Genomic DNA, 17,738 nt, shown 5'->3' on the forward strand with positions numbered 1-17,738 from the left:
GAGTGATCTCAAAACCAGTACTTGAGTGCCTCTGGGTATGGCCAAAAACAAACAAAAAAATTCTAAAAAAGTTTATCACTTTTGCAGATAAGCAGGCAGTATTTTTTATTTAGCTTTGCATCACATATGCTCTACATTGTAATTTTCTAAGTGAACTTGAACAAAATTCTTTTTAAATATTATTAAGACTAGAAATTTGTTTCATAAAATTATCTTAAATATTTAAGAGAGCCTATATAATAAGTAATTCCCTAAAGAGAGAGACTAGAACAGACAGCAAGGTTTATTTGTTAGCATAATCATTCCTATTTGGGGGGAGGCACACCCAGTGGCACTCAAGGGTTACTCCTAACTCTGTTCTCAGAAATCTCTCCTGGCAGGCCAGGGGACCAGATGGGATGCTGGGAATACAACCCAGGGATATTCCAGTAATATTTCTAATAAAACAACTAACTTCCTTTATATCTTGTATATATACATATAATTCACAAATTCAAATAAATTACTCAAAGACCAAGAAGTATTTTAATCATTATTTTATAGAAGTAAAAAAAAATTACTAGAGTATAAAGGTTCATATGCTTAACAAGTACAATGTTACTATACTACACCCACCACCAAAGTGCCATAATTCTTTACTACAGTCCATAAAATTCTTCCTTTTCCCCTTTACACACACACACACACACACACACACACGTGTGTGTGCGTGTGCATGGACCCTATGTAGGTAACTCGGTTCTGTTGTCAGAGTCCAAGAATGTGTTTTTATTGACCAGTCATAGGAAGTTGTGAATCATTTTTAGACATATCTGATAGATAACATTGTCTTAATTTTAAGTATATTTCATGATGGCATGAATATTGTGAAATAATCACCACAATAACTTTCATTAATTTCCTTCATCTCATATGTATCAAACTTTTTATTTAAATTATAGCTTTTATAATTATTACATTCATCAGTAGAACATAAAATACAGTGTCATCTTTTCTTTCACCATCAGATTTTGATACATCAAGCTAGTGATTCATTCATATTCTTGCTTTTGCATTAGACTTAGGAAAAATATGATCAAGAAAATGAGAAATGGAGACTGGATGACTCACAACTATTCTGTGATTTGTAAATGTGTTATTTTCAAAAATATTTAGAATGTTTGACAGTTTATTCCCTGCTAAAATTACAGTGGTCTTTATTTTAAATATATTTATTAACAGAATCTGATTAAGTAGAATATTGATCATCCAAAAACATCTTTTACAGTGTCCAGTAATTTCAATTTATTGGTTTTTTAGCAGATTGTAAGAAGCAAATATTAAAATAATATTTATCATTGTCTTTACTAATTTTATTTGTTTTATTTGGAGGGATTGGGCCACAACCAGTTATGCTAAGGTGTAACTTTTGGCTCTGTGCTCAGAAATTACTCCTGGCAGATTTGGGGGACATAATGGATGCTGGGGATTGAACCCAGGAATATCATGTGTTGTCTACGTGCAAGGCAAATGCCCTACCACTGTTACAGCCCCTGTCTTAACAAATTTTGAAAAAAGATAATAAGGAAACATTAGCACAAAATTAATTGTTGGGATAGTTGGAACTTTAATGATTAATAATAATTTTTCTTTTCATATTCTGTATGAAATGGTGAATTTGTATTAAATGGTGAATGGCTACAGCAATATTTAAAAGGCATTTAAGCAACTTCTATGTCTTTGTGAACTTATCTGTAAACTTACTTGTTCTTATCACTCAATATGATGCAATAAAATTAATTTAGAAATTTTTCTAATTGTCATGATCAATCTTAAGTATATATAAGGAATACAACACCAGGAGGCCAGAGATAAAGGATAGCTATTTATGTGCTTTCTTTGCATGCGACCAACACCAGGTTGATACTTGAGATTCCTTAATTAGAAAGGAATAACTTGGAGTAAGCCCAGAGCACCAACAGTTGTGGTTCTAAAACAAGAAAAAAAGAAAAATATAAAACTGGTGTCTCCTTATTTCTCCATTGGAAAATGCATTATTTTATTGATACTACTTGCTTAGCCATTTCTGAAGTTTCCTGAATTAATGTCTACTTGCTAGACACAAACTCATATCCAGTTATTCACAATAACCAGCATCTGTAGACAGTCTAAGTACCCAAAGACAGATGAGTGGATAAACAAACTATGGCACCTTAACACAATGGAATACTATTATACAGCAATTAGAAAAAATGAAGTCATGAAATTTTCTTATACATGGATGGGGATGGATTTGGAAAGTATTGAGCTGAGGAAATGAGTGAGTGGATGAGGAATAGACATAGAATGATTGAATTTATTTATGGGATATCAAAAAATAGGATAAAATGGTAATAGTATCCAGAGATGATAGAGATGAGGGATAGAACCACTAGTTCATGGTAGGATCTTGTGACAAGTAGAATGGGAATGCAGTTAGGTCATAGTAGGGACCACCATGACAATGATAGTTGGAATTTATCTCTTTGTACAAGAACTGGATGCTAAAAGGAGATATAATGCTATACATAAAACCCCCTTTAGTACAAAATTGCAAGCCACAATGTCTTTAAATAAAAAAATAATGGAGAAAAGAGAGTGAGAAAGAAAGAAGAAAGATATAAACACCCACCATCGAGAAGAGATTGTGAGGGCACAGCAGGAAAGATCTCCTGAGCTCAAACCATCAAAGGTAGGTTGCCTCTTCCCACAGAGTTGAGCCAGAGAACCGCAGCTGCTCCACTTTGCTTCATGGCAATGCACATCTTCTAACCAATGAACCACAGCACGTAATATAAAAATCACCACACTACAACCATGACAATGGGAAAGCAATACAAGCCAACACCATACATAGAGAATGAAGATGGCACCTCTGATGATCCAAAAAGTGCCAACCACCTATGTAGTCTCACAGATAAGGAGCTTAGAGAAGAAATAAGGAGGATTCTCATAGAAATCAAAGAAAGCACCCAACGAGGCTCACTTTAAGGTTTCAGGGGTCTCAAATTCATGGCCCGTGGGCCGTTTGCGGCCCTCCGTACAACATTTTGTGGCCCTGCCGTAGAGGAATCATTTTTTGTTTTGTTTTGTTTTAGTTGTTTGGGTCACACTCCCCAATGTTCAAGGATTACTACTGCCTTTGCACTCAAGGATCACCCTGACTTTGCCGTCTGCGGCCCCCAGGTAAATTGAATTTGAGACCCTTAAAGGAAGTATGCGTAACTCTAAACAACAGCTTAGAAACTTTACGGATATAAAACTAGCCTTAATAGAAAAACTGAAAGGTCTACTTTAAGAAAAGACAGACCAACAGACACACCAAATTCCTATATAAAGATGGCACTCAATCCTATGACAATTATCTCTCTTAGCATCAATGAACTAAATGCACCTGTTAAGAAACAGAGTGGCAAAATGGATCAAAAAGCTAAATCCAATATTCTGCTGTCTACAAGAAACATACCTAAATAGTCAGAATAAACAGAGACTCAAAATCAAAGGTTAGAGGACAGTCATCCAAGCAAACAACTCCCTTAAATCTGGAGCGGCATATTAATCTTAGATGACAAAAACTTTAGACTTAGAAAAAATACTAGGGGACTAAATGGACATTTATGATAATAAGGTATAAGGAATATGTGAATCAGGAAGAAATCATACTCCTAAACATATATGCACAAAATGAGGTACCAGTAAAATCTTAAATAGAATTGTTCACAAATCTAAAATAGACCTAGATAGCAACATAATATAGTGGGAGAGTTCAACACTGCCCTGTCACCCCTTGATAGGTCAAGCAGGCTGAAACCCAACAAGAATATGCTAGCTCTGCTCTCTGCATTGCCCTTTTATTGTGAGATGAAACTAGAGGATGCTCTACACCATCCTAACTTCAATTTAAGATATGCAGATTCCAGGATCTTTAATACAGAAACATGATACCAACAACAGAGACTGTATGAAAAAATAAAAGTGTATTGGCACTACAGACAATGACTTGGATTGGACAAACTAGTTTGCCTGGAGACTAGAGTTGGTCTTCTGCTAGGATACTTCAGGGGTAGGGTCTCCTTGTATTTAGGCCAAGGCTTTTCCTTTCCATGTCCCTCATATTTTGGTGGGCCTATGCAAACAAAAACTGAAACTCTAGCACCGTTTTTACAGTGCTCCTTTGACTCTAATCCTTAAAAAAACGCACTTAAACTTTTGAGGTTAACTTAAATTAATATGCATATTCAAGGAAATGTAAGAAAATACTATGCCTTCAAAGTTTAAGGAGTTACATAAATTTTATGGCCTTAGATTGCTTTGTGTACTGTTAAGAAATGTTATAATGTACTACAATCTGGGGACTTGAGGGATAAAGTAATTGTACATGGGTTCTATTTTACTTTCCTAATGTTCTTTGGCTGAAAGTTCAAAATTAAGGTATCAGCAAGGGGTTTTCTTCTAAGAATTCTGTTTATGGGTGATTGTCCTTCCACTGTAACTTTACCTTGTCCTCTTTCTTTGCATCTTTGTTCTCACAATTAAAATGAATTTATTTTAAAACAAAGAATATGCTAGCTCTGTAAAGATAAATAAAAGAAAGTGAGATAGTATGTAGATATAGGGCATCCATTTCCAGAAAACTGGATACACATTCTTCTCCAGTGTACATAGATCATTTTCCAGTAAAAATCATAAGGCATACTCCATAAAATAAAGAAAATAGAAAATGTACGGGGCCGGGCGGTGGCGCTAAAGGTAAGGTGCCTGCCTTGCCTGCGCTAACCTTGGACGGACCGCGGTTCGATCCCCCGGTGTCCCATATGGTCCCCCAAGCCAGGAGCAACTTCTGAGCACATAGCCAGGAGTAACCCCTGAGCGTTACTGGGTGTGGCCCAAAAACCAAAAAAAAAAAAAAGAAAAAAAAAAAAAGAAAATGTACAAACTACCTTGTCAGAACACAATGCACTGAAATTAGTGCATCAGAGATGAAATCAAGAGGAAATCAAAAGATACCTGAAAACATCTGTAAATAAATACACAAATTATCGGAATTTGTGAGATACAGCAAATGCGGTAGTAAGAGGAAAATTTATAGCTTTGCAAACACACATCAGGAAGGAAGGTGGCACCTACATAGATAGTTTAATGACATGGCTTCTGAAATTTTTTTCTTGTAAAGTTCTGTTAGTACCTTGTATATTTTAAATATTAGGCCCTTATCTGATGTTTATTTAGTGAATATTTTCTCCCATTCTGTGGTGGCTTTTGTATCCTTGGCATTATTTCCTTTGAGGTGCAGAATTTTCTCATCTTATATAGTCCCATCTGTTTATCTCTGCTTCCACTTGGAGAGTGCTGTTTCCTCCTTGAAGATGTATTTAGTCTCAATGTCATGGAGTGTTTTTACCTATGTCTTGTTCTATATACCTTATAGTTTCGAGTTTAATGTTAAGGCCTTTATCCATTTGAATTTGTCCTTTGTGCATGGTGTTATATGAAGTTCTGAGTTTGCTTTTTTGCGAGTGGATGACCAGTTGTCTCAACACCACTTGTTGAAGAGGCTTTTCTTGCTCTATTTTGCATTTTCCCCCCTTTCCAAGAGATTAGTTGATTGTCTGGAGAACATTCTCTCAATACTCAAGTTTATTCCACTGATCTGAGGGTCTTTCTTTATTTCAATACCATGCTGTTTTAATGACTATTGCTTTGTAGTACAATTTAAAATTGGGGAAAGTGATACCCCTGATATTCCTTTTCCCAAGGATTCCTCTTACTATTAATGGGTGTTTCTTGTTCCAAATAAATTTAAGGTGTGTTTAACATACTTCACTAAAGAATGACATTGGTATCATTAGAGGAATTGCATTAAATCTGTACAATGATTTTGGGAGTATTGCCATTGTAATGATGTTAACCTTTCAATCCATGAATAGGATATGTGTCTCCATTTCCTTGTGTCCACATTCAGTTCTTGATGCAGAATTATATAGTTTTATTTGTATAAGTCTTTTGCCTCTTTATTTAAGTTGACTCCAAAGTATTTGAGTTTGTGTGGCACTGATGTAAATGGGATTACTTTATTGTCCATTTCATCATACATTATCATTATATGTATATAAAAGGGCTGTTGTTTTTTGTGTGTTAATTTTGTAGCCTGCCACTTTGCTATATGAATTTATTACCTCTAAATGTTTTTGGTAAAATCTTTTTTTAAATTATTTTTATTTAAACACCGTGATTACACATATAATTGTACTTGTATGATTACAGTCATGTAAAGAACACCCCCCTTCACCAGTGCAGGATTCCCACCACCAATTTTTTTGGTAAAATATTTAGGGTTTTCTAAATATAATAGTTGTGATTTGCAAACAGTCAGTGCTTGAATTCTTCCTTTCCTATATGAATGTCCTTTATAAATTATTCTTGCCTAGTTACTATGGCAATTACTTCCAGTACAATGTTGGATAGGAGTGGTGAGAGGGGCAGCTTTGTCTTGTACCATATTTCAGAGAAAAAGCTTTGAGTTTATCCCCATTGATAATAATATTTGCCATCAAAAATAGCATATATAAAATAGCCTTGACTATATTGAGAAAAGTTGTCCCCCCATTCCCATCTTGTTGAGAGTTTTAATCATGAATGGATATTGAACTTTATTGAATCCTTTCTCTGCATCAATTGATATTATCATATTTTCCTTTGTTAATATAACATATTATGTTGATTGACTTACACATGTTAAACCATCCTTGCATTTCTGGAATAAAATCATGGTGTATAATGTTCTTGATGAGGCATTGGATCCTATTTGCCTGGATTTTGTTGAGGATCTTTGCATCTTTGTTCCTTAGGGATATTGTTTTCTTTTTTCAGCCTCTCTGTCTGATTATGGTACCAGGGTGATGGTAGCTTTATGAAAACTACTTGGGGGTGTTTCTCTTTCTTTAATTTCCTGAAAGAGTTTAAAAGGATTGGTAGTTTTTCCTCTTGAAAGGTTTGAAAGAATTTGTTAGTGAACCCATCTGGGCCTGGGCTTTGTTTTGGGGAAGACTTTTGATTACTATTTTAATTTTCTCAATAGCGATGGGTCTGATGAGATATGCTACATTATCCTGGATCAACAATTAGCATCCAAAAATGTATCCATTTCTTCCAGGTTCTCTTGTTTTGTGGCAAAATTTTTCTCAAAGTAGTATCTTATTACCCTTTGGATATCTGCAATATTTGTAGTAATCTCCCCCTTTTCATTTATAATTGGCTTAGTAAGTGTCGCTTTTCCTTTCTTTGTGAGTTTGGGTAGTGTTTTTATCAATCTTGTTTATATTTTCAAAGAACACACTTTTTCTTTTGTTGATCTTTTGGATCATTTTTTTGGATTTCCACTTTATTGATTTCTGCTCTAAGCCTTGTTATTTCCTTCTGCGTACCTGTTTTGGGTTTATTTTGTTGATCATTTTCTAATGTCATAAGCTGTGTCATTAAGATATTTATGTAGGCACCCTCTTCTTTCCTAATTTGTGATCGCAAGGCTACAAATATTTCTCTCAGTACTGCTTTTGCTGTGTCCCACAAATTCTGATTATTTTGTGTCTTCAATTGCATTTGTTCCAGGAATCTTTTGATTTCCTTTACATCTCTGACCCACTAATTTTAGTGCATTGTGTTCTAAGAAGGTATACTGTACAATTTCTATTCTCTTGATTTTATAGAGATATGACTTATGCTCTATACTGGAAAATGGCCTATGGGCATTGAAGAAAAATGGTTATACAATTTTCTGGGGATGAGTGTTTTATATATATATATCATATATACATATATTTAAACTAGTCCACTTTCTTTCATTTCTCCTTTCAAAGCTAGTATATTCTTGTTGTGTGTCAGCCTGGTTTACCTATCAACTGCAGTGTTGAGGGTGGTGTTAAGCTGTCACACTATTATTATGCTGATATTTGATTCCTTCCCTCAAATTTGTCAACAATTGTATTAAATATTTTGCTGGTTTATCAAATGGTGTGTATACATTTAGGAATGAGATTTCTTCCTGTTGTACATATCCTTTATTGAGTACAAAATGTCCATCTTTGTCCCTTTCAACTTTTCTGAGTCTAAAGTTTGTGTCCAATGATATTAATATGGCCACTCCAGCTTTTAAAGTGTGCTGTTTGTTTGGAGGATTTTTCTTTAGCCTTTAATTTTGAGTCTATGTTTGTTCTGACTATTCAGGTGTGTAGGCAGCAGAAGGTGAGATTCAGCTTTTCGATCTATTTAACCACTCTTTGTCTCTTAGAGGTGCATTTAGTCCATTGACATTGAGAGAAATAATTGTTATGGGATTGAGTGCCATCTTTGTGTAAGAGTTTGGTGTGTCTTTTTGACAGTCTTGTCTTAGAATAATTCTTTCCATTTTCTTTTTAAGTATGGTTTTGAGTCTGTAAATTTTCTGTGCTGTTTTTTATCTGTAAAGCCATGTATACTTCCTTCAAACCTTAAAGTAAGTCTGACTGGGTGCAATATTCTAGGTGATGCATTCATTTTACTAAGTTTTGTCACCATGTCCCACCACTGCTATGGCCTTGAGGGTTTCTTGAGACAGGCCTGCTTTAAATCTTAATGATGCTCCTTTCAATGCAATTTTCCTTTTTGATCTTGCTGCTTTCAGTATTCTATCCCCATCTGTGGGATTCATTTTTGTGAATAGGATGCGTCTTGGGGTGCTTTTCTTCAGATTTTTTAGCTGTTACTCTTTGGCATGCAGGGTTTGGTTGCATGAAGTCTTTAGCTGCGGAATTGCTCAGCAATGATGTCCTTGACTTTTGATTTGTCATAAGATTTACTCCTGCATCTCTGGGACTCCAATGATTCTTATGTTGTTTCTGTTGTGTTTATGAAATACTTCTATTTTTGTCTCTTCGTATACTTTGAGGATTATTTTCATTGTTTGATCATTTGCTTTAAGGCTCTTCTGTAGTATGGCGTTTTTATGCATTTGATCTTCCAGGTCACTGATTCAGTCCTCAGCTGCTGTTACTGTTGGAGAGGTTTTCCATTGAGGTTTTCATTTCTTCTACAGTGTATCGTATTCCTATTATTTCAGTTTAGAATTTTCTTATTTCTATCTTCATATACTCTTAATTCTTATTTGTGGTTCATTTTGGTCCATGCTTTCTTTGACTTTTATGAACATTCTCTATATTTCTTCTCTAAACTCTTTATCTGAAAGGATAATTAAGTGGCTGGCACTTTTTGGGTCAGAAGAGCTGTCATGTTCGTTCTCTATGCATGCTATTGGACCACATTTCTTCCCCATTGTCATGGTTGTAGTATGGTGTTTTCTATGTGATGTGCTGGAGTTCATTGGCTAGAAGATGTGTACATCTATGAAAAAAAGTGGAGTGGCTGCACTCTTCTGGCTCTGCCCTTTGTGTGTGTAGGCAGCCTACCCTTTTTGGTGTGCCCTCAGTAGTTCTTCTCTGTTGCATACTCAGGGCCTCTTTTGGGTGATATGGTTATTTCAACCTCATGGAGCAGGTCAGAGGCCTTTCAAAATGTCTACCATTTGCAAAGCACAAGGCAGGAACCTGGCCTCAAATATAATATTGGTCCTACTTTCTCTTCTCAGTCCTCCCTGTTTTGCACACATTGAAATAGAATATCAATGAAAAAATAAATGGATTAGAAAATTTGTCTTCCTTTGTCTTCTTTCAATTTTCCCCTATATTTTCTGGAGTTATAAGTAATATAAACACTACCCTGAAAGCATTATATTTTCATAAGATTTTTATTAAAATATATTTAAAATATATTTTATATAAAAAGTTTTACACTAAATGTTGTTTACTTATATTCCATAGCTATAAATTATATTAAACTGCATCTGTACAGTACTTTTCAAAAAGCAAAATTGACTACATTTATACAAATTGCATCCAATTTAAGGAAAGAGAACATTTTACATCCTTTAAATATTTGTGATGTACAAAGAGATGAGGTGATTTTTTTAAAACTTTACAATAAGTGGTCATCCTTACATTCAAATTATTTGAAAATAATATACATCAAAGTTAAATAATTCATAATACAGAAGAAATTCTTAAAGTAAATTAGCCACTTTATTAAAAATAACCAATTAATTTTTTTCATAGGCATCAAAATGTTTTGAATATTCAGTATACAATGTTTAGAATCAGTACTTCAACTGGTGAAAATTAAGCATGATGAATTTTTCCTTGACTCAGATGAAATCACATGTGCCCTATAGCCTCAGTTTTTGTTGCAAATGTACAACCTATTGCCATTCAATTAACATAATTTAAATTACAGTTATTTTAAATAAAAGATTATTTATATACTCTAGAAAATCAAATCTATTTTGTAAATGACTTAATTGTTTTAATAAGAAAATATTTTTGAAATTATTATACATATAGGTGTATAAATATATATGTACATATATATAGCATTTTAATTACAAAGAAGCATTATTGTCTAGTATCTACAGAGAGGCATAGTTCCATCCATACAGATGGAAAATAAACAGAATATTAGTAGGGAAAACCATTAATAGAGTATAATCAGTACCCCAGAATCCAAAATGAGGATCTAATGAGAAGAGGGTCTGGAAGCAAAAGTTGACACAGGAAATAATCCACACAGTGAAAAAGTACAAGAACAGGATCGAGAAATCTAGAACTCAAGCAAGGAATGTTTTCACACAAGCCTTCTGCTCTAAGAAAGAAAACAGCTTAGTGGAGGAAGACTGAAGACTGAAGGCCTGCCTTCCCCAGACCCCTGCTTTTATTGACAAGAACCAGGCCACACCCTACGGTGGAAGAGAAATACCAAGTAGGGAATAATCTATCAATTAAACCCTTAGGGTTTAATCTGACTATTGATTAAGGAGGGACCAGTAATCCAACAATGGAACAGGTGCAGCCACATCAGTCAAAAAGCAGCAGTTCCATGTAAGTATCTGCGTCATGTACAGATACATACAAAGAAAGACATGAATACAGAATTTGGAGGCTCTCTCTGAGATAATTTATTGGAGCAAATAACTATCACATCATAAAGACTTGAACAGATTCACTACAGGGAAGGCAGCTCTACAGAGACACCCAGGTCAAAGGTGTGTTAGGGAAAAGATAAAGCAGAGATTTAAAAAGTAAGGGATAAAAAAAGTCCAGCCAATCTGTGTCAGGCAGAAAATTTTACATAGGGTGAGAAGAAGCTGGATGAGGACGACTTTCAAAACACATAGGTAGTCCCTGATTTAAACCCATGCTCCTAGCAGGAATAAGAAGCCTCTTCCCTGAGATGAGAGGCTACAAAATGTAATAATTTCAGCTCCACCTTGACAGCTTTTGCTCAAGAGATAATATTGCCCTTCTTTCCAACTTAATCACTCTCAAGTATTGAGTTTAGACTTACCATAGCATTCAATTTGAAACTGTAACTCAGGAATCTTGAGTTAAATATTTTCTTAAATTGTACAAAAAGTGATTACCCACTCTTGAAATTGGCACTACACAGCAATGTTACAATCTCTGCTCAGCAGGGGAAGAAGCCATGTTCCTTTCCTATCTAACTCACAATCTCAGCACCAGCCTTGGGAGGAGATGACAGTCCTGTAACTTTAGTCAACATTCTTGAAACTTCAGCCAACTCAGAACCAAAGAAAGTTCCCCTAAGGTGGGCACATCAGACATAACCTCCAAACTAAGTCAGAGGACACTGAGCACAAAGGATCCAAAAATATTTTGGTTTTGTGTCTGAATAGTGTCCATATGAAAATGGAAACTGGAAGTAGCCAGCACAATGCATGTCATCCCCAGACCACAGCTAGGAGCAGTCATTTCTGGGAAAGCAACTGGTAGCCACCATGACATATGTCCAATTGCGAGCCACAGGCTGCAGGTGGACTATGATGTCACAAAGAGAACCCTAGTCAGATAATCCTGCTATAGTAGATACAAGGTTAGTACTAGTATCACAAATCTCTTATTTTAATTCAGCACACACAAACGAAAGCCACAACATAAGTTTGGTCTTACAAGAATTTAGGAAATTCTTAAAAGGCGTCTGGGGTTTCTCCATGTAAATAAAGTGTAGGCGTCAGCCTGAAACTGTGAGCGGGAGAAATAAATTGCTTCAGAGATCACCTAGAACTTTGAACTCCACCATTGGCTACTAAAAAAACACCATAAAAATGGGAAAGCATAGGAAATCAGTCACATCAATGGAAGGGGAGAGAAAGCCAGGTAATTCCTTAACTACATCATAACGTTCAAAGCTGCCTGAAGATGATATTAAAGAAACAATTTTTTTTGATAATTACTAAACTTAGAAAATTCATTGGAAAAAGAGATTCAATAAACTCAAAGAAAACTTGATGGATTAAAATGAAGGCACTAATTCAGTCAGAAAAAGAATTTAAGAATGTGTTCCATGCTCAGGACTTACTCCTGACTCTAAGTGCGGGACTTGGGTAACCCCAGCACCCCTCTACCGCCTTGCTCCAGATCTCCAGGGCTTCCCTGGGCCACGTGCCTGGGCAAGCCGGTGAGTTGGGTCCCTTGGTGGAGCTTGAAGGTACCCTGGGCCTTCCCCCATCATCCATGCAGCTCCTTAGGGAGGGTCTGGGTGGAGCTCTGAACTTCTGGTCTCCCAGCTTCTTGAAGGATCTCTCCTTCCTGGGAGCCGGGAGTCTAGCAGGAGGAGGTTTGGCTGGCACTGGTAATCTCTGTCCAGTCTATATTTTCAAAATCGCACGGGGGCTATAATAGTACTCTCACAAGAAACATTAATAGTACTCTCACAAGAAACATTAATAGTACTCTCACAAGAAACATTAATAATACTCTTGTAAGAAACATTAATAGTACTCTCACAAGAAACATTAATAGTACTCTCGCAAGAAACGTTAATAGTACTCTCACAAGAAACATTAATAGTACTCTCGCAAGAAACATTAATAGTACTCTCACAAGAAACATTAGTAGTACTCTCGCAAGAAACATTAATAGTACTCTCACAAGAAACATTAGTAGTACTCTCGCAAGAAACATCAATAGTACTCTCACAAGAAACATTAGTAGTACTCACTATCATTGAATTATGTTTTTATGTATGCAGAATGTCCATTTTGTACTCTGCCCTTTTGCATACCCCTTCATAAGTTCATATTTCTCTTTAATTTCTTTAACTCCTATCATCATTACTCCTTTTTTACCCTTTCTAACTTAAGTACTGTTGAGTCCTAAGTCACAGACCGAAGTGGTGCCCTGTAGTTAACACCCACCCAACTATTTTAAAAGGCATAAAAAGGACACATATCTTTTCAACATTTTATGGGTGTTTTCATTGACGGCTATAACTTTTGCTGAATACTTACTTATACAGTGATGATTTCCCCCCCCCATGTTTTTTATCTTCTCTTTGTGAATTGCTCAATATGAAATTTGGTGTGAAAGAATCCCTCAGTTTAATACTTATGTTTGAACCAAGTCATGGGTCTTGTTGGAAATGTTCTTATGCCCCCATATATCTGATAGCACCACGTGGCTTTATATCTTGTTTGCATAGGCACACTAACATGGGAAAATACTATACATACCAATAAGTTCTTATCTAATAGAAATGGGAACACACAAATCTTGTAGTGCAATGAGACCTTACACCCTGAACATTGACATAAAGACCTGGCACAGGCCTCAGAAGAATGGGCATTCTCCATTTACCCCTCGATCTACAGAAGACATTTACAAAACATCCAAGGTTGTATATAACATCACTCGGAGGCATTCCTGTACCAGGGAAGACCCTACAGCTGCTCTGACATCGATCTACTCAAAAGAGACACCCCTTAACACTGAGAAGACAACAAGAACAATGACCTGCTTACTGGACAGGGCTTGCTGTATTGCCCCTTAATGGTGAGGTTTGTCTATAACATCACCTGGAAGCAATCCTCTACCACGGAAGACCCTACCACTGCTCAGACATTGTCCTGCTCAAAAGAGACTTCCCTTAACACTGAGAAGACTTAACAACAACAACCTGCTTACAGGACAGGGCTTCCTGCATTGCCCTTTCATGGTGAGGTGAAATGAGAAGGCACTCCACATCATGACTTCAATATAGGACATGCAGATTCCAGAATCTTTAATACAGAAACATGATACCAACAACAGGGACTGTGTGATAAGTGTGTTGGCGCTACGAACAATGTCTTGGATCGAACGATAACTTTCCTGAGGCCTAGAGCTGGTCTTATGCCAGGAAACTTCAGGGGTAGGATCTCTTTGTATTTAGGCCAAGGTTATTCTTTTCCATGCCTCTCATATTTTGGTGGGCCTATGTAAACAACAATTGCCACTCTAACACCGTTTTTACTGTGCTCCTTTGACTCTAATCCTTAAAACGCACCCACTTAAAATTTGAGGTTAACTTAAGCTAATATGCATGTACATGGAAATGTAAAAAATACTATGTCTCTAATGTTTAAGGAGTTATGTAAGTTTGATGGCTTTAGATTGCCTTGTGTGCTGTTAAGAAATACTATAATGTGCTACAATCTGGGAACTTGAGGGACAAAGTAATTACACATGGATTCTGTTTTATTTATCTTAACTTTCTTTGGCTGAAAGTTCAAAGTTAAGATATCAGCAAGGGGACTTCTTCTGAGAATTATGTTATGGGTGATTGTCCTTCCACTGTAACTTTACCTTATCCTCTTTCTTTGCATCTTTTGTTTTCATAATTCAAAATAAAAAAATTATAAAAAAAAACAAAGAATTAATATACAAGGACTGAAATAAACCAATCCTCCAAGCAGGAACAAAAAGTCACTTTCCTGAGATGAGAGGCTACAAAAATGGGCTACAAAAATCCATTGTGAGACTCCGTTGTGTCTCTGGAGCATGCCAGACATCTTGGTCCTTCTCTATGCTTGTTTCAGCCTAGGAACTTTGATCCTCTCCAGCATCATTCCCTGAGGGCTCACCTTTTCCTGACATGAGTTGTCCCACTCACAAAAGGTGAAGCCAGAGGAGTACAGCCACTCTGCTTCTTTGCAGCCGCAAAATCCAACTAGCTGATAAATACAATGACAACACGTAGAAAAATCCACAATACAAGTGTGACAATGAGGAAACAACACAGGACAAAACCAGGCATAGAGAATGAAGATGGCAACTCTGATGTCCTGAAAATGGACAACCACCTAGTTAGTCTCTGAGATATGGAGTTTAGAGAATAAATTTGGACGATGTTACAGAACTCAAAGAAAGCATAGATCGAATTGAACAGAACACTAATAAGAATCAAGAGGGTATGAAGACAGAAATCAAAAAACTCCAAACTAAAATAATAGGTCTGAAAAACTCAGTAGATGAATAGAAAGCCTCTCCAATAGGATAATAGCAGCAGAGGACAGAATTAGTGAACTAGAAGATGAGATGCATCACAACTCCAGATAGCAGAAGAGATTGGAAAAAAAGCTTAAAGCTAATTATTAGACAATGGAAAAACTACTCAAAGAATGTGAACAAATGAAAATAGAAGTCTTTGATAAGCTCAACAGAAACAACTTAAGAATCAATGGAGTCCCAGAAACCTAGGAAGAAAATCCCCTGGAAGAATAAACAGGCAAGGACAACATTACAGAGAAACCACCAGAGCTAAAGACTACATACAACCAAATGTTACATGTTCAAAGACTACCAGATAAAAGAGACCCAAGGAAAAATACCACAAGACACATCCTAGTCACAATAACAAATCCAAATATATAGGGATAGAATACTGAAAGCAGAAACATAAACAAGGAAAATTACATTCAAGGGAGCATCCTTGAGAGTTACAGCAGATCTGTCGCAAGATACCCTCAAAACCAGAAGGCAGTGGTGGGACATAATGACAAAACTCAATAAAATAAATGCTTCACCTAGAATAGAGTGCCAAGCCAGACCTACCTTTAGGTTTGAAGGAAGTATACATATCTTCACAGATAAACAACAACTCAGAAACATTGCAGACTCAAAACCAGCCTTATAAGAAAAAGTGAAAGATCTACTTTAAGACAACTAAGTAACAGACACATCAAACCTCTACACAGAAATGGCATTAAATCTCATGACAAGTATCTATCTCAATGTCAATGGACGAAATGCAACAGTTAAGAGACACAGAGTGACTAAATGGATCAAAAAATGAATCCAACCTTCTACTGCCTGCAAAAAGCACATCTGAATAGTCAGAACAAACAGACTCAAAATCAAAGGCTGGAAGAAGAAAATTATCTAAGCAAACAACACCCTTATAAAAGCTAAAATGGCCATGTTAATATCAGATGACACAGACTTTAGACTCAGAAAAGTTGCAAGAGACAAAGATGGATATTTTGCACTAATCAAATGATATGTTCAACAGGAAAAAATCACGCTCCTAAATATATATATGCACTGAATGAGGAACCAGCAAAATATTTAATACAATTGTTGACAAATCTTAAAAAATATATTAATAACAACATAATAATTGTGGAAGACCTCAACACTGCCCGGTCACCCCTTGATAGGTCAGCCAAATTGAAACCCAACAAAAATATACTAGGTCTCAAAAAAGAAATGGAAGAAAGTGGACTAGTAGGTATATATATATATATATATATATATATATATATATATATATATATATATATACATACATATACATATATGTATAAGTATATATGGCACTCCATCCTCAGAAACCTGGATACACATTCTTCTCAAATGCACATGGGTCATTCTCCAGGATAGACTACATACTAGAGTATAAAACATATCTCCATAAAATCTAGAAAATAGAAATTGTACAGACTACCTTCACTGATCACAAGACACTGAAATTAGATGTAAACTACAAAGGGACATAGAAGAACTTGAACACCTGGAAATTAAACAGCTTACTTCTGAAAAACCAGTGGGTCAGAGATAAAATCAAAGAGGGAATCAAAACATTCCTGGAAACAAATGACAATAAAGAAACAAATTTTCAGAATTTATGAGACACAGCAAAAGCAGCACTGAGAGAAAAATGTATAGTTTTGCAAGTACAGATCAGGGACCTACATGAATAGCTTAAATACACAGCTTATAAAATTAGAAAATGAGCATCAATGGAATGAAAAATAGGTAGGCAGAAGAAAATAGCAAAGCTCAGAGCAGAAATCAATAAAGTGGAAATCCAGACAAGTCGAAAGATCAACTAAAGCAAAAGTTGGTTCTTTGAAAAATAAACAAGATAGATAAACCTCTGGCAAAACTCACAAAGAAATCGAGAGAGAAAAACTTGATATACTGAATTAGGAAAGAAAGGGGGAAATCACTACTGATATTGCAGATTCAAAGTGTAATTAGAGACTACTTTGAGAAACTCTACGCCACAAAACATGAGAACCTAGCAGAAATGGACAAATTATTGGATTCTTATAACTCCCACAGTTAAATAAGGATGAGGTAGCATATCTGAACAGCCCCATAACTATTGAGGAAATTAAAATAGTGATTAAAAATCTTCCCCAAAACAAAAGCCCAGGCCCCTATGGATTCACTAATAAATTCTTTCAAACCTTTCAAGAGAAACTTCACCAATACTTTCAGTCTCTTTCATAACAATGAAGAAACAGGAACACTTCCAAATAGTTTCTACGATACCAAAAAAAAGACAGAGATGCTGCC

This window comes from Suncus etruscus, chromosome 16 (genome assembly GCF_024139225.1).
Source record: "Suncus etruscus isolate mSunEtr1 chromosome 16, mSunEtr1.pri.cur, whole genome shotgun sequence".
NCBI classification, from domain to species: domain Eukaryota; kingdom Metazoa; phylum Chordata; class Mammalia; order Eulipotyphla; family Soricidae; genus Suncus; species Suncus etruscus.